This window comes from Crassostrea angulata, chromosome 2 (assembly GCF_025612915.1).
Source record: "Crassostrea angulata isolate pt1a10 chromosome 2, ASM2561291v2, whole genome shotgun sequence".
In the NCBI taxonomy this organism is placed as follows: Eukaryota; Metazoa; Mollusca; class Bivalvia; order Ostreida; family Ostreidae; genus Magallana; species Magallana angulata.
In genome coordinates, this window is record NC_069112.1 from 77022126 (window position 1) to 77041754 (window position 19629).

Here is a 19629-nt window from a genome sequence, read left to right on the forward strand (position 1 = left end):
TTATTTACATTTCTTGGGGAAAGTGATTTTTAAAAAAAGCATTCTGCGTTAGTTTTGTTTTCTTCTGCGTAATACATGAACATCAATATTCTAAACATTTGTTGTAATGTTGTATTTGTGATCATGGATTGACTTTATTCTTTTAGAGCAAATTTGTGAAGAGTACCTGACTATAGTAAATCTTAATAGATAATAAACACTGATCGATTATAATAAGAAAAGATTGTTTCTAAAAGCGTTGATAAGAGGTTAACACCCATGTTAGGGGTTTATATCCCGCTTAATTTTGATCACACGATCTTTATTGTATCCAACGTTACCAATGCTCATACAAACTATTGATGCATTAATCATCTTGATATTAACTAAACTTACTAAAGTATGCCGAGGATAAAGTAAAATATATTTTCTGTACGAGTACTCTCAGCACTTTGACGATTTTCCTTATTGGCCGTTAACCTCTACTGGCGTAATGGCTCTAACTTCAGCTTGGCTATAATGCCTAACAGTGGAGTAAACTTTTCATAATTTTGGTTTCATCATTAATTCTGGGTGATGCACTTGTATACCGAGCAGTTTGTATTGCGGAAATCCTCAATGCAAGTATAATTCATGAATAATATGGAGAATATAGAAGATGCGACGGCGAAGCGCGAAGATGCGAAGACGAAAGTGCTAAGTTGCGAAGGCGAAGAAGTGATACTACGACCGCTTCTTGCCTTTGCAACTTCGCACTCTCGCCTTCGCATCTTCGCGCTTTCGCCTTTTTAGCTCACCGAGACGAAGTCAATGGGAGCATATGCTTTACCCCCGGCGTCGGCGTCCGGAGCTAGTTAAAGTTTTAGTTGCAGCTCCTGTATCTAAGCTATTACTTGTCCTCTCTTCACCAAAGTTACACGGAGGATGCATCTGGACCTACTGAATCTGGTTCCTAACTTTCAGATGCTGGAGGAGGTTAAGGTTTTTGGAGCAGGTGCCTTAAATAGCAATATTTAAGTTACTGCTGGTCCGTACTTCACCAAACTTGCATGGCTGGTGTGTCTTATGATACTGATATACCAGATAGGCTTGAGTGCTGAATCTGAGTTATAGGTTTCAGATGCAGGAGGAGGTAAAGGTTTTTGCAGCTGGTTAAAGTTTTTGGAGCAGGTGCCCTCTAATGATAATATCTTAGTTACTACTGGTCCTAACTTCATTAAACTGGTATGGATGGTGCGTCTTATTATAGTGATGCACCTGACAGGCTTAAATGCTGAATCTGAGCCACAGGTTTCGGATGCTGGAGGAGGTTAAGATTTTAAGAGCTGGTTAAAGTTTCTGAAACATGTGCCCTCTGATGACGATATTGTATTATTACTGGTCCTAACTTCACCAATATTGCATTGATATAGTCTTATGATACTGATGCACCTGACAGGCTTGAATGCTGAATCAGAGACATAGGTTTATGATTCTTGATGAGGTTTAGTTTTTTGGAACAGGTCACATGTTTTATAGCTAGATAGATAGCTTGCATAGTTGATTTAACTATATTATAAATGAAACGCAGAGGTTGCTTCAGATGCAGAGCCTGATCTCCATTATCAAGGATGCTAAAGAAATCTCCTACCTCACTCAAACCTGCTTGATAGATAGATATGGTTGTTGTTAAATGATGTAACATGATCCCTATGATATTGTAATATTAAAAAATATCGTATCATACGATATTGTATAATATGATATTGGTTTATATGATATATTATCATATCACATGAAATTGTATTTTATGAGATTTTAATATATATTATTGTATCATATGATACAATGTGTATAGTATGATTATATTATATAATATTTTACTTTATCCCATGATATTGTATCATTTGATATGATAGAATGTTTATCAAATTATATTGTATTATATAATACAATATCATATTACGTATCAAATATGATACAGTATCATACAATACAATATCATACTATAATGTTTACATTCACTTTCTTTCCCTCTATTAAATTGCATTAGTTAATTTTAGTGATATTTACACACAACACAGAAGACCCAATCACCAAATCTGGTGCGTATGAATACATTCAGTATTTCTTCAGTATTTCTCGAAGAACAAGAACTGACTCTTCTCGCGACTTCAAACCGGATACCGACCTGATATTATACTTACGCTGATAAATATTTCATTGATGTAAATATATTCTGACACTTAAATTAATTCAATTGATTAATTTCTTAGTATACCAAGAGTAAATTCATTAAATTACAGAAAGAAAAAAAATAATTGTGTTATTAGAATTTAAAACGCTTCGTACTATTTTTGTCAGTATATTTCGGCTGTTCCAGTGGCCATTCTGTTAATTTCGCATTACTTGTTGAATAAGACAGAGCCTTTTAAAAAAAAAAATCATATTTGCGGGAAAGAAATACATGTTTAAAAAACGTAAATATTAGCATTGAATCATTATTTTTTGAAAGATGTGGTCTCATAACTGCAACAATGAGTGCAAACAAATTTTCATAACGCGCTAGCGCGCGTTATACAATTTGTATGCACACACCGTTGCAGTTATGAGACCACATCTTTCAAACATTAATGATTCAATGCTTAATTATACAATATAATATCATATGTTTCAATGTTATGATGTATTGATGCAGTTTAATATTGTTTCATATAATACTATATTGTATTATGTTTTATGATATTGTATTGTTTGATCAAATACAATAATGTATAACACAATACAATGTCATATCATACGTTACAATATCATATCTCACAATTTTTTACGGTATTTTATGGTATTATATGATATATATTGTAATTATGATACGATGCAATTTTAATTTTATATTATTGTATTGATTAACATATGAACATATGAATAACATACAATTTTTTAACAGATGATATACGATATTGTTTCCAAACAGAATCCATGAATAATGAATATCCAAGATCATAAAGGATGGTTTTCATATAATATGAGAAAGGTGGTCTCATAAAGGTGATGCCTCATAAAGGTGATGCCTCGTCTCGGTGAGCTTTGTAATCTGTGATTACCTATGTTTTATAATTGCGGAGCTCTCCATCGTTGAAATGGTTCCGAGGCATATTTTGGAAATTTTATTTTTATGAAATTAATAAAATAAAATTATCCAGGGGGATGGGGTCCGAACTCCCTCTCCCCTTTTTCGCGTGAAATTATTAATATTGAATTTTCCGGGGGGGGGGGGGGCGGACCCCCTTTCCCCCTCTAGATCCATGCATGAGCAAGGAGTGTCGCATAATGAAATTACATTGTTACTGGGTTTGGTCCACGGTAAAGAGACGGCTGGTAAGTGACAGTCCTAAGTCTGGAAGTGCATATGTACACATTATGGCGGACATTACATTAAGTGTGGAGTAGATAATGATTAGGCATAGCCAGCACTGGTAAACATATATGTTACATTTACACATTAAAATATTTATAAACATTCATAGTAAGCGCGATGGCCTAGCGCATGCTTACCAATAATAGCATGGATTAATCTGAAAACCTTGGCGAGTACGGTGCCTGTATATAATTCTATGTAATCGACCGAGACTTGCTGAATGCAATCAAAAAAGGCGACGGCGAAAGTGCGAAGATGCGAAGGCCAGAGTGCTTAGTTGGGAAGGAGCGATAGAAGTATCGCTCCTTCGCCCCTCGCACCTTCGCATTTTAGGCATCACATCTTTGCGCTTCGTCGTCGCATCTTCGCACTTTTGCTCTTTCGCATTCGCACTATCGCATTTGCAACTTCGCATCTTCGCCTTAAGGTCGAAGTGGCCCTATCGGAACACCATAGATATATGTAAATGTAATTGTTAAGATGACAACCATACCCCGATGCAATACGTCAATATCTTGTTATAACGGAAGGATTTTTATTTTCTAAGATATACCCCTTCTTTCACTTTAAGTTTATTTGAATATGAATTATAATTTCTGTTACTTTCTTTAAACTGCAGCAGTAAAATTGCAATAGTGTAAAGACTATTTCACAAATAATAAAAAATATATACTGAAAAACTTTAATCTACAAGGGGGTCATTATTCTACAGGGGTCACTTTTCTTCATGTGGAGTGTGCTCATTTTTATGAAAATGACACTTATTCTTCAGGCCAAGGGGTCATTTTTCTACGTAGAATAATGACCGGGGGTCATTTTTCTGCGTAGAATAATGACCGGGGGGTCATTTTTCTACGTAGAAAAATGACCCCAGGTCATTATTCTACGGGGGTCATTATTCTTCATTACACGGGAAAGCATCCGCGAAGACAGTGTCCCAATAGACCAAAACAAAATGCTAGAAAACCTGCCAGCACCTCTAACCAACAAGGCTCCACTTAGTGATAGGGATATAAGTATCATCACACCAATTCAAGTCGACAAATTGGCCAGCTATCTTGACGGCTATGATCCATCTTTGGCCCAATTCTTAATTAGTGGGTTTACCTTTGGTTTTAGAATCCCATATCAGGGGCAACGTGCTTTTAGAGTTTCTAGAAATCTCTCTTCTTTGAACAATAATGATGGAGTCCTTCAAAGTAAACTCAGCAATGAGTTACGAGCACACCGTATAGCCGGGCCTTACCCAAATCCACCATTTCCTTATATACAAGTTTCACCTCTTGGATTGGTACCCAAAAAAGCTGTCGGTGAATTTCGTTTGATACATCATTTATCTTATCCGGAGGGTATGTCAATGAATCACAACATACCTAAAGATTTGTGTACAGTACAATATCAATCAGTGGAAACGGCTATTAATATAATTAGACAATTGGAAAGGGTGCATTGTTAGCAAAGACAGATCTTGAAAATGCTTATAAACAGATCCCTATTAATCAGATGATTTCGAACTACTTGTATTCATGGTAGACAATATGTATTACTGCGACAAAACATTGCCTTTTGGACTCAGCTATTCATGTAATCTTTTTGAAAAATTCCGCTCCGCTATTCAATGGATCCTTGAAACAAAGTTCTCTGTTATACATTGCGTGCACATCCTAGACGATTTTTTTTCCCTAAGTGAACCCCACTCGTCAACATGTTACAGTGCTCTGCTTGCCTTTTATCAACTATCCAAAGACATTGGCTTAAAATCAGAAAAAGTTGTTTACCCCAACACAACTCTCACATTTTTGGGCCTGGAATTAGATACCTTGAACTTCGAAATTAGATTACCTAAAGATAAATTAACTCAATTGAAATTGGAAATTCAAAAATTCAAAGCAAAGCGTTCTGCAACTTTGAAGGAACTATAATCTTTAATTGGTATGCTCAATTTTGCCTGTAGTGTAGTTCCTCCTGGTCGTACTTTTTTGAGACGTCTTATAGATCTAACAATTGGCCTCAAAGAACCATATCACCACCGTCGACTGAATCTACAGGCACAAGCTGACCTGCATGCCTGGGGGATGTTTTTTAACCAATTCAATGGCAAAGGTTTCTTTCCTTCTGGCATAACCCATACTTCATCTTCATTGCATTTTTTTACTGATGCTAGTAATGCCGGATTTGGATGCACCTTTCGCACAAAATGGTTTTACTCTGAGTTTGCTCCTGAATGGTTAAAGTACCACATTTCAGGTAGAAATTTTTTACCTATTGTCAGTGCATAAGAATTATGGGTACCTCTTCTGAAAAACTGTATCGTTGTATTACATTCTGACAATATAGCAGTTGTGCATGTGATAAACAAAACTACATCAAAGGACCCTAACCTAATGCAATTGATGAGGCGTTTAATGATTCTTTCATTGCAACACAACATTCATTTTCATGCCAAACATATTCCAGGAATTTCTAATACAGCCGCTGATTTACTATCTCGCTTGCAGGTGAAAGAATTCAAAGCCCGCTTTCCACATATGGACAACGAGCCAACTCCAGTTCCTCCTGCATTAGTGCAGATTTGACTGTAACAGCCAATTTTTTAGTCCGCAACTCTCCGTCTGAATCAACATTATCAGCTTACAAATCAGCTCATTTAACCTACAAGTGTTTTATTGAACAATCCTTTCAACATTACGCTTCTCCTCTACCACCCTATGTTCATCACCTGCCTACATTTATTGCGCATTGCTACCTGAAAGGATTTGCCGCATCCACAACTTCAACACTGATTTCGTCACTTAGTTTTATTTTCCAACTTGGTAACTACACAGATATTACACAACATTTCACCATTCGTAAAATGCTTCAGGGATTCCGGAAATAGAAACCATCATCTGACTTACGGCTACCTATAACCCCAACAATTTTGAAGAAAATAATTCATGCTTTGGAGTTTACTTCCAAATGAGCTTTTACTAAATCCCTCTTCCGGGCCATGATTACCTTAGCATTTTGTGCTTTTTTACGAGTAGAAGAACATAACAAAATAAATGCTCCAACCCAGCATTTCCTTCTTTTTGGAAATATCACGTTAGGATCCGATAGTCCATGCAATAGGTATATATATATATAAATATACCTCACTTTAAGCATTCTAAAGCAAACACAACTACTCTACTCCTGCAGCAAAATACGACGGATCCTTTAATTTGCCCATGCCAAACACTTCTACATTACCTAAATCTTAGGAAACATTCCTCACCATCAGAGCCGTTATTTTCCTTCATGGATGGTTCGCCCATCTCGCGTCAATACTTCACACAGCAACTGCGTTCGGCTTTAGCTTTTTGTAATTTGGACTTGCATTTTTACAAAGCTCATAGCTTCCGCATTGGGACTGCTACTACAGCTGCCTCTCAGGGGTTTTCGGAATTACACATTCAGAGCATGGGTTGATGGAACTCTGGTGCTATTTAAAAGTACATTAGAATCCCAACACTTAAGTTTTGATTGACATTCGTTTGAGTTTTGACATTTTTGAGTTGGACAGTGAAGACAGGGGCTTCAAAGTCCTTTTTTTCTAGTAACCATTAGACAGGGGCTACTGGTTGTGTTTTGAATATCTGTGCCATTATCTTACTTTGAGTCAGGGGCTCAAACAGTCAATTTGCTAGTACATGTTTTGTCTGTTGTAATAATAGTCTTTATGTTGTAACCTTTTTTAGTTTATAGTTAATATCAAACATTAGACAGGGGCTACTGGTTGTGTTTTTGACTTATCTTACTTTAAGTCGGGGACTAAAACACTCAAATGTGCTTGTACATGTATGCTTTTTCTAAAAATAGTCGTTATGTTGAAGGGTATTACTTTTTCCACAAATTAGTTATTTTGTTATAACTTGGTACACTTTTTCTTAATCATGCACTGACATTTCTGTTCAATTGCAATGCAGTTTTTGGATATGGGGCGTTAACAAGATTGTCTATATGTATATATATACGGGTATATAAACCTATCGATGAGTGATATAGCCTATCTTGTTAAATTGGCAGATGAACACCACATATCTTAACTTATATACCAGGTACTTTATTATCTATTCCTGCCAAAGGTTTAAAACTTTTACTAGTCTCAATCTCAGGATACTTTGTGATATTTTCAAGGTTTTATGTATGAATATTGTTCTTCGAGTTTTATGTCATTTATTGGAAGAAAAGCCTATTTTCTATTTGTCACATCACATCACTTATTCTTCATTTCGTAGTATATTATATTGTGACTTTGAGTATGGCATTATGTTTCATGCAACTTTTATGCTATGTATTCTTCAATAAATGACCTGTTTACCACGTGGTATTGTTTTCCACTACTGTGTATTTTTAGTTTAGGCATGCGCACTGGCAAGTTATGCATATTAGCTAGTCTGCGCATGCGTAGTCATTGTTCATTTTGTAAACATCCATGATTGTCCACGGTTTGCCACCACCCTCCCCTCCACTTTTTTATTGTACATCATTTGTAAGGCAGATGAACACCCCATATCTTTACTTATAAACCAGGTACTTTATTATTCATTCTTGCCACAGGTCTAAAACTTTTACTAGTCTCAATCTCAGGATACTTTGTGATATTTTCAAGGTTTTATGTATGCATATTGTTCTTCGAGTTTTATGTCATTTATTGTCAGGATAATATGTGATATTTTCAAGGTTTTATGTATGAATATTGTTCTTCGAGTTTTATCTCATTTATTGGAGGAAATGCCTATTTTTTACTTGTCACATCACATTACATATTCTTCATTTCGTATTATATTATATTGTGACTTTGACTATGGCATTATGTTTCATGCAACTTTTATGCTATGTATTTTTCAATAAATGACCTGTTTTATGCTTTACGAAAGAGTTAAGTTTTGCTACGTAATAGTATAGATGTGAGCAGGCTGGCATAAATTAGCTTTACAAGCCATAAAGCTTTTGAATGAGTTTTTGTTCAATTACATTGTAGGTGTATATCTCACTCAACACGTTTTTCTTAACTCTCCCCAAATTTATCTTTTAAAGGAAAAATATATATAGTTAAAAACAATTAGATTCTCTTAATTTTATTTGTAACATCAATGTACATTTTTTAAATACGTCAGAACTGTAGTTTATTTAGACTAGTTATGTTCATCAATTAGTTATGCCTTTTAAAACTTTTCTATCAAGCGTAATTATTTAAGTAATTAAAATCAGCATTGTTGTCTTTGAATAAGAGATAAATATCACCTTGTCTATTGTTGCGTTATATACAATATTATTTGCATTCTGTTTTATTTCCTTCTGCAGCATTCAAAAACAATATAGTGTTAATGAAAGTGTCAATTACTGTTCAATTTTCTATTTTTCCCCAATCGTCCAGGACCTATGAACTGTACAATGAAAATATGTTGTATGCTATGAGACATTGTTTTTGTGCCCACAGAATGGCCTCAAAGATAGTCTCGCCATATTGCGAATCATAGCAGCTTCCGATGGTAGTGATTTTTTTTAAATACATACAAAATACCTGTCTTATAATCATTTTGGCAAATGATAATACAGTGTGGGAAAAGTTCGTTAAATACAATTTTGATCAGATGACTTGAGAAAAATTTAAGTCAATATTTTTCGTTTTGTTTGTTTCTTGTTGTTGTTTGTTTGTTGTTGTTCCTGTTGTTGTAATGTGTTTGTTTGTTTGTTGTTGTTATTTTTGGTAAATTATGTTTTGTTTTTTGTTTTTTTATTTTTTTTTCTGGGGGTGGGGGGAAGGGATGTCATTCATTTAACACTATTCATTCAATGATCGCTTCCAGTGTAAAGTGTGACCATTTAAATGGAGTGCACTCAAGAGTAGAGTATCTTTCCGGTATTGTTTTAGTAGTGAAATATAACGTTTATGAATGAGCTTAAATGTAATGGTGTCGTTTTCTCCCTAAAATAAAAAAGAAAAGTGGAGCAATGCAATTCTCAATGGCTATTTTCAATGAGTAGTTATAATGTTTCTATATATATGTTATACACTCTACATTGAAATTATTGTTATGTATTTACTTATATTGTACATCGGACTGTTCGTTTTCATATACATTTCTTTTTGGTTAGCTCAACACTTGACTGAAGCTACTGTGTGTTTGCCTTGTTATATGAGCTAATGCAACAGTGTCCCAGTGTGCAGCAGTTCAATATATGGTCGAAATAACAATGCCCCACAGCGAATTTTGTTGATATTTATCGCCATAAATATTGTTCTACAGTAGGGTCAAGCATATCGTTGTTTACAACATACGCAATAGTAAAACACAGCATTGAAATCGTATAGCATAGCATTGCAATCTCATACCATAGTATTGGAATCCCATACCATAGCATACAATCTCATTCACATTGCAGATTGGTGGTAAATTTTGGCTTTTTATTATTCTATTTCAAAATGTTTGATATTCTTCTGTGTATAGATGCATTTTATTCAAATCACATAACATTACATTGAAATCTCATTGCATCTCAAAAAACTGCATATCATAACAAAACGTTGTTAAAGATGTGCATGAAATGACTGTAAGACAAATGCTTAGTTGCAAAACTGTCTATATTTAACACACATCCTACTAACTGGAATGATATTTGTATGTATTCAATAAGAGGGGACTTCATCTCTCAGGAACAACTTTTCAAGAAACACTATAGCTGGTGTCTTTAACAGCACCTGTCCTGTTTATTGACAGTGTGTTATCTAATACAACGATAAACTAACAGGAGTTATCTTTCATGACGAGTATTCTCGTTTTATACAGGGAACTCTTTGAAGTATATGTGTGCTGTGTGTACTATTTGTTGTTTGTAAATTGCACTCATATAATAACATGTCGATATTAGCATATCAGTGCTACCACGCAAAGTTGCATATGTAGAAAAAAATATAAACAATATATATTGATTACAGGACAGAAATATATTCAATATACATTGTACATGTATATGTTTTTGTCAGAAGAAATAAAGAAAAATACATCTTCTTGTATTGATAATTTACAAAATGGTTTGGCGTATCTAACGAATTTGACTCATAAAATCAGAGTGGATATTCAATTTTTATATAAATAATTAGCTACATATTACACACGTTTTACATATCCGTAAATTTACAGAAGCAAAGTTCATACAAATGTATTCTTATCTGGCCTACACACTGAAGGATTTCACTGACATCTACTTTTTAGACTTTATAGAAGTCGTCTTTTTCTGGTTAATAGCACTTAAAGAGTTTTTACTGTCCTTGAAACTAACACAATAACACAGGGAAGGGTACATTGAAAATATATAAGCAATGCAGAAAAGCAATTGGAGGCAAACCACATGCAATATGACATCAGAATGGTAATACATGTTTCCAACAAAGTAGTAAGAAAACATGGGTAAAACTCATTTAAGTATGAACAGATAAGGTTAATGTGAAAATTTAAACAATAAAAATTCCATTTCAAACTATAACTGAATTTCGAAAAAATGAAGTGACCCTACTTTTAAGCTTGGGGGTAGAGCATAGTTTCAAGACATGAATTCATGCAGTTGCTCTACACTCTATTATCATATAAATTTAGTTGAAATAATTTAGGAATTTAAAAGAAATAAATTTTGCAACATTGAGGCGTAACCAATTTGTTTTTGTTTTTTTGTTGGGGAGGGGGATGCATTCATTTGACATTATTCATTCAGGAATCCTTTCCAGTGAAACGTGTGAACATTTAGGTTGCGTGAACTCAAGAGTATATTTCCGGTATTGTTTAAGTAGTGGACTTTTACGATTATGAATGAGTTACAATGCTGTCGTTTTATCACTAGAATAATAAAAAAAAGTTGAGCATTGGAATTCCCAATGACCATTTTCATTGAGAAATTATAATGTTTCTACATATTGTTATACACACTACATTGAAATTATTGTTAAGTATTTACTAATATTGTACTTCGGACTTTTCGTTTTCATAAACATTTCTTCTAGGTAAGATCAACATCTGACTGAAGCTACACTGTGTTTGCTTTGTTATATGAGCTTATGCAACAATGTCCCAGTATGCAACAGTTGAATATATGGTCGAAATAACAATGTCCCACAGCGAATTATGTTGATATTTGTCGCCGTAACTATAGTTCTACAGTGAGATCAAGCATATCTTTTACAATATACGCAATAGTAAAACATAGCATTGAAATATTATAACATGCGTTGAAATCCCATACTATAGCACTGGAATCTCATATCATAATATACAATCTCATAGATTCTTATTTGACATATCATGCCATGTTATATTATAGCATGGCATACACCATGAATTTAACTCGGTTTTGAATAACTTTATTACAAAGAATAAATAGTTTTAAATTATGGCTTTTTTATTAATCTATTTCAAAATGATTGAAATTCTTTTGTGTATGGATGCATTTTGTTTAAATATCATAGCATTCTCATAACATATCAATAAACCGCGTATCATAGCATAGCATAACATTATAAAAGATATGCATGAAATGACTGTAGGACAAATGCTTAGTTACACAACTGTGTATATTTACCACACATCCTACTAACTGGAATGATATTTGTAGGTATCCAATATTAATATCAGAGAGGACTTGGTGTCTCAGGAACAATAACTTTACAAGAAACACTATACCTACTGTCTTTACCACCACCTGTCCTGTACATTGACAATGTGTTATCTAATACAACGATAAACTACCAGGAGTTATCTTCCATGAAGAGTATTCTCGTTATAAACAGAGAGCTATGTGCAGTAGATGTGTTGGAGATAAATATGTTGACATGAAAGATAATTATGTCAAAATGCAACGTAACTCTGTTGATATGCAGGAAAATTGCAATCATATAAGAATGATAAAAAATTGCAAAAAATCTCAAATAGCACACCCCTGTGACATCCAAGATGCTAAATGTTACCTGTTTATGTCTACATGCAGCTTATTTCTGTCAACATGCAACCTTTTAAGTCAATACAACTTTTTCATGTCAATACGCAACTTATGTATGTTGACACGCGAGATAAATACGTTGACATACAATTTAGTTATGTTTACATGCACGATAAATATGTTGACATGCAACTTATAATTTAAATGTCAACATAACTAAGTTGCATGTCGACAGAAATATGTTGCATGTCAACATATCTATCTTGCATGCTAACATAACAAAGTTGCATGTCGACATATATAAGTTACACGTAGTTGCATGTTGACATCATTAGGTACACCGTATCTAGCATCTTGGATGTCACATGTTGACGATATTTAAGATTTTTTATAATTCTTATTTGATTGCAATTTTCTTGCATGTCAACATATTTATGTTGCATGTTGTCAAAACTATCTTGCATGTCAACATCTTTATCTTGCATGTCGACATTATTAATAGAGAAAAATTGCACACAAGGGGCGGAGATATGCCACCATAAGAGGCAAATCAAATGTAAAATGAAATCAGAATGCTAATATTTCCAACAAAGTATTACGAAAATATGGGTAACAATCATTTAAGTATGAACAGATATGATAAATAAAAAAAATTTCAAATTGTAACTAAATTTAAAAAAAATTAAATAATGTCATCGAAAAGAGCAAATGTTTGTATATTGTATTGATCAGTTTCTCTGAAACTCAGCTACATTTGTTTAAAGATAAACTATACAAGCTATGAAGTTTTCGAATGGTTTTGTGTTCAATTACAGTGTGGGTTTTTATATCACTCAACTCGTTGTTCTTAACTTTCCTCAAAATTAAACTATTAAAGAAAAAATAAATTAACTGTTACACACATTTATATTCTCTTTATTTTATTTTGAACGTAAATGTACAGTTTTGAATTAAGTCAAAACAGTAGTTCAGTTTGTCTAGTTTTGTTCATTAATTAATTATGCCCATGAAAACTTTTCAATCAAGCGTATTTTTTTAAAGTAATTTAAAACATCGTTGTTGTTTTGTATACAAGATAAATATCACCTTGTCTATTGTTGCATTATTCAATATAATTTGCATTCTGTTTTATTTCCTTCTGCAGCATTCGAAACAATGTTGTTTTAATGATAGTGTCAATCGTTGATTGATTTTCTCTTCTCCCTCAATCGTCGCGGACCTATTAACTCTACAATGAAAATATCTAATATGCTATGGGACGTTCTTTTTATGCCTAGGGAATGACCTCAAAGATAGTCTCGCCAGATCACAAATCATGGCAGCCTCTGATGGTAATGACTTATTTAAACGGATACAAAAAATACACGACAAGTAGGTGGATGGGACATTGTAAACTATACACCGGTAACTTTCTGACATGTGATTGTGTAACATGAACGCAATACGGGTGGTCAACCCTCTGCAGGGAATTAGTTGAAGGTCTTAAGGTAGTCCTATACTCGGCACTAAATGGGCTCAATCATTAAAAGCTTAGCTTTAAAAGATAAATATACATTCTAGCAATACATATTCAAAAGAAAATATGTATGTTTACATGCTAGTTTGGTTGTTATCACCTCTCAGACGGGTTTACCCCCTTGCGAAAATTATTGACAATTATGAAATTTGCCAGACGTCCGTTTTTCCTAAAAATAATTACCAAAATTTGGGAAAATTAGAACTGAACATACAAAATAGAGTATAAATATTTATTTAAGCCATATCTCATTAATAATTTTGCGCAAATTTTTGTAAGTAATTACGCTTTACGGACCTGATGTATCAAAATAGAATACAAAAAATGCAATGCTAGTATCGCGTTTAGTAATTTTTTTACTATTTTATGGACTCAAACTTAAATTCATGGTGTTTATTCTATAGATTGACATCTTAGAAAAAAGATTTGTTAAAATAAATTATATGTTGACGGATTACTTTTCACGCTATAAGCTCTAAACCAAGTAGACCCTGACGAAAAAATCCGTAAAAATAACAGTTTGCTACAGTTTTCTGCCTAGATCTGTCAACAATGTTAGATATCATTTAAACATTAATTAATTGACGATTGATTAAATTCGAAATAGCTGCTGTCTCTAAATTTAAACCGGTTTTAGTAAAAGAAAAAGAAAAATTCGGATGGGGGGGGGGTCAAAACAAAGAAGATATAAGCATACCTGAGATCCTGGTTAATCAGAAACTTCGTTTTTCATTTTACTTTAACACAATCGAGTTTCTCAACATTAATCATTTCTATCTCTAATAGCATACATATATTACCGTTCTAATTGCTTATTATTGCCATTGTTTACAACAGCGATGTAGAGCAAAATCAATACCGGGTATCAAAAACGCTTTGTAAAAGCCGAACCAATATTGTAAAATCCGTATTATGACGTAGTGCGATACTCGGACTACTTTAAAGCTGAAAAATCATGAAAAATTAGCAAAACATGAAAGGTTTTAAAAAGAGCAGAAAAAACAATATGTAGAGAGTTTTACAGGTTTTGACTAGTAATTTTCTTCAGAAATTGGTGATTGGCCTTATAAAGGTATTTGTGCTGAATGGGAACTAAGGAAATTCTAGTTACAGAGTTCCGAAGACATACATCCTTTGGCTACAATGAATTGTATTAAAAAAAGTATATATTTTTAACTGTCACGTGATTCTATGACAGGGCAGCTTTAAAGATCGATTCGATTCCGAAGTAGAAAATAAGATTATGGCAAACACATTCACTTGATATTAATATTTAGCACCGTTTTCATATAAATAAACAATGTTTAAATTGATCATAATATCGACGTTTATTAAACTCGGAGTTGCCTTAACCTACCCGCGTATTTTTCATTTTGAAATCAGAAATAATATTAAATATATCGATGTTTATGTATAGTATTCTTTCGTCTTAGTGACAAGAATAAAAAAAAGGTAGTAGTAAACTTGTTCTTATATTAACACCAGTTTGAGTTTATTGTAGTTTTTTTTGGTTGCTTAGCTTACCATAGCTGAAAACTCAAAAAAGTTTGTTTTTTTTTCTGATCACTTTTTGCCCGATGTCCGTCTGCCTATTTCTTAAATTGAATTTTAACGCTGTTCTTCAAGAAATAATTTTGAGTAATAAAAAGGTAAACTGTTAACATGCTGAAATTTGTATGGAGGCATCTTTATGTAAAGACATCAGTATTTTTTAAAACCACAATCCCCTGGGGTAAGGTGGAAAATCTTTTCAATTATGACTTTAAAATTATAATTGTAGGTTAAAGTTTGTTCAGATTATGATCATTGTTAGAGCAACATTTTAGGGGTTATTTTTACAGAAATAAAAGTTTTAAAAATTTTCTCAAACACCATTTAACCAGAAAAGCAAAAGTTGTTAGAAAGAATGCAAATACATTTTCAAGTTTGTTCAAATCATAATTCCTTGGGAATAGGTTGGAAACAACAATATTGAATAAATGTCAATTTATTATTTTTCTTTAATAAAAGGCTATGGGACTCGATGTTTAATGAAATTAACTATGCTTACTTGTCAAGATAATTTGTACTTCATACAATAAAGCTCACTTTATTAGAGTAAGGAACATTCGGTAGGTGAGCGATGTGACCCCTAGACTTCTTGTTTTCTCTTTATTCTATGGTTTGAATCGTTTTGTGGTTGGTGTTTTCTATATAATTGGGGGAGGGGGTGGGATTTATGTTTTCCCTTATTGGTGGGGGACAATTAGATTATATCTGGTTATGTTGGTTATGATTTGTTTATAAAAAATATATATATTTATTACTATTATGCCTTAACAAATTTACATAGAAACCCTGTGTTTTAAGATATACAACTGTTTTCATGACAGAGGGAATCCTATTCATTTTGTTTATATATCACCTATTTCTTCTGCTCTACATTGGCAAAGGGGGTATCTAATGTGATATTACAGCCATGTCTGCTTGTGCCAGTCATCTTATCACAGTGCTCGTTCTTTAAGCCAAAATAAGTACAACAGCTGTAACCGTAGAAGTTATTGATACAGTCTGAAAATAGATAAACATACCCTATCAAACTGTATAAAGTGAATTTAATGTATATTTAAAGAGTCGTGCTACATTAATATACGACGTTTTTACCCAAAGTCTATATTGAGTTGCTCTGCTATAAATTTGTTATTCGCTTTTTAGATTCTTGAAATGCTTGGCAGTTTATTACAGTCAATATTTCCCATAGGCATTTTGAGAATTTGTTCTGGTTACTTTGGCTGCTATTCATAGAAAAGAGATATTTGGTAAAGAAATTCACTTTTATATTCTATCAGGTAGTTTTCTCATGCTACTTTAAGGCAGTGCTTGCAAATTACTGATTAAAATTTCCAACACATAAAAATTAAAAGAACATTTGACAAAAAGATTGCGAAAAACCCTCTAATAAAAAATACATAAATATGAAATTTTGAATTTAGTTTTAATGAATTAAAAAAGAAATATTGCCAGATCTTAAATTTGTATCAACGGTATATGACGCCATTATATTTTCATTACAAATAATGTCTGAGCACAATTCATGACTATGTCATGAGAAGTTTATGAAAACATGACAATTGCAAACCTTGAACCATCTCAAAAATCCACAAAACGAAATACAAATTCAAAACAGAGCAACACGGACCTCTAAATAAATAGGGGTAGGATCAGGTGCCTAGGAGGAGTGAGCATCCTCTGCTGACCGGTCACACCCGCTGTGTGTCGTAATCAGGAAAGAAAACAACGGGAATATATGTAGACAAGTAGATTAATTATGGTCTAACAATTATTATGAAAAACATCAGTGAGCAGTGGAAGATTATATTTGCTGACATTGTATCGACCATAAAACTTACGAAAAGATGACCTCAAACGCGAGTGTTGATAGTCCTTTTTTATCAACTTCTTTGTCAGTAGCTTGCCTTGCCTTAGAAATTGTTCATACGAAGAGCATGCCCTTGTGTATCGAATTAACTGAGAGAATAAAAAACACCATATGCAGGTGATGAAAGTATATCGCGTTTATCATAAAGTTTTGTTGTAAGGCTACCATCAATGTCCATTTCCAGTAAAATATCCAAATATGAAACAGATGACGCATGCTCTGTTGTATCTTTTATTTCAAGTTCACTGGAATATATCGAGTCGACATAAGTGTGGACATAATTATTTGTAATTGATAATACGTCGTCAATATACCTAAATACTGAGTTAAAGGCCACAACGAGTGGTTTTTTTTTCAAGTACAAGTTTTGAATAAATTCTTCTTATAATTAAAAATTAAAAACCTAGAAAACACATCTTAACTGATAGAAGAGCAGGTTGCACGTAGATCAGATGAGCACTATTGAACTGTAGGTTTCGTAGCGATCAACCGTCTTAAGAGATCGAGCATTTTTCTCTTTTGAATAACTGAGAGAAATGGTTTAGATTTTTATTCTTAGAAAAGCATAAAGTTCTTATTAACAATGTTATTACTTTGGTAATTTTAGAAAATAAGAGAGGAAGAGAGCAGATTGGGATTGATGATTTTAATCACTCGGTTCCTAGTTGTACACAATCATCAGCTTTCGTATCTTAATAATTATATAAAGCTTATCACTTTGTGTTGACTTAAGAATCTTTAAACATTACAATTTTGTAACGATCGAATCAACAGAGAGAAATATCTTTTTCTTTTACATTCTGCTAATGTATTTATATATTCATGTTTCATTTGAGTCATTGGTTTTCATAGATAGATAGATAGATAGATAGATAGATAGATAGATAGATAGATAGATAGATAGATAGATAGATAGATAGATAGATAGATAGATAGATAGATAGATAGATAGATAGATAGATAGATAGATAGTTTTGTTACCGAAATAGAGTGATAAGCAACAGAGAAGAGGAAAGAGTAACTGTTCATGAGTTATCCGATTTAATTTGAATTACCAGTAAATATTCTGTAGAACACAAGGAATATGCATGTGGGTAGAGGTGACAGGTTAACCTCAAGAGCTGAAACCACAAGACAAGTAAAAACCGCTAGCTGCGTTTACATTAACATATGCATAGTATTCCAAAATACACTGACCATGAAGTAATTAGTATGACATATCCCAATACATAACATTTACATTTAGGCACTACTAAAACAAAAATTTGCATATCAAGTCATAATATAGCATTTAAAAATTTTCTTAGGCATAAACAAATATCAAATTAAGAGAGAGAGAGAGAGAGAGAGAGAGAGAGAGAGAGAGAAAGAGAGACAGAGAGACAGAGAGAGAATGAGAGAGAGAGTTTGTTTTCGTAAACTTAAGAGGAATATTAGCCATCCGAACAGCGTCAAAGAATAATCCTTTGATTCACGATTTCTTATCAAATGAATTGAATGAAGAGAGAGAGAGAGAGAGAGAGAGAGAGAGAGAGAGAGAGAGAGAGAAAGGGGGTGGTCAGTGGTTAACAGACAAACTTACAGACAGACAGATTTGCAGACCTGTGAACATGCAATTAAATATGAAAGAATGAGATTATAGAGATAAAGTAGGAAATTAAACAAAACTAAGGTAATGTTGGGTAGCATCCTTATTTGTAAATGATAATAGCAAATATTGATTTAAAAAAGAAAAGAAAAAAACCACTAGGTAGGTTTTCAAAATTAAACAAATGTCCTGCTGAAATAGAATGAGATACAAAAATACATATCTTTTTTTTATTTTTGATCAGTCCATGCGTCTTTCAATTTTATTTTCTTAATCAATGTCAGTGGGTTTGATGCACTTTCAGAATGAATTTATCATGGGCCATCTAATAGACAATTTTGTTCCTGCACAATTTTTTTCAAAGACATTTTATATAAGAAACTAAAATCCTTTCATCAAATTTTAGCAGATTTTAGCACTTTTTTTATAACTTCAAAAGATATCGAAATAAGAGGTCCAGGGGTTCCATCGCTCACCTGAGCAACAAAGTCTGACTCTTTACAAATATATAAAATGTTGTCCCAATCCTGCCTTTGTGGGGTGATGATTTGTGTCAACAAACAGGGACTTTTGAACGTATTCCGTGCTTAAATTTAACAAACATTTATCTCGTCACTATCTATTTCATATCTATTTCAACATCAGAGTGCACTGCATTATTGATCGTTTTGCTGTTTTGGTTTATGTAAGGAAGATCTGCATAATTTCTAGCCTAAAAAAACCCCCCAAAGTTTCCAGCAGCGAGAACGTGCGTATATGCTTAATAGAAAAGACAC

The 19629-nt window shown here is 33.1% G+C and overlaps 1 protein-coding gene across 1 annotated transcript in view; it reads right to left on the reverse strand.

Moving 5' to 3' along the window:
- LOC128170918 (neurogenic locus notch homolog protein 2-like) overlaps positions 1–19629 on the reverse strand; it is a 658320-nt gene that overhangs the window by 164138 nt on the left and 474553 nt on the right. The window lies entirely within an intron of this gene.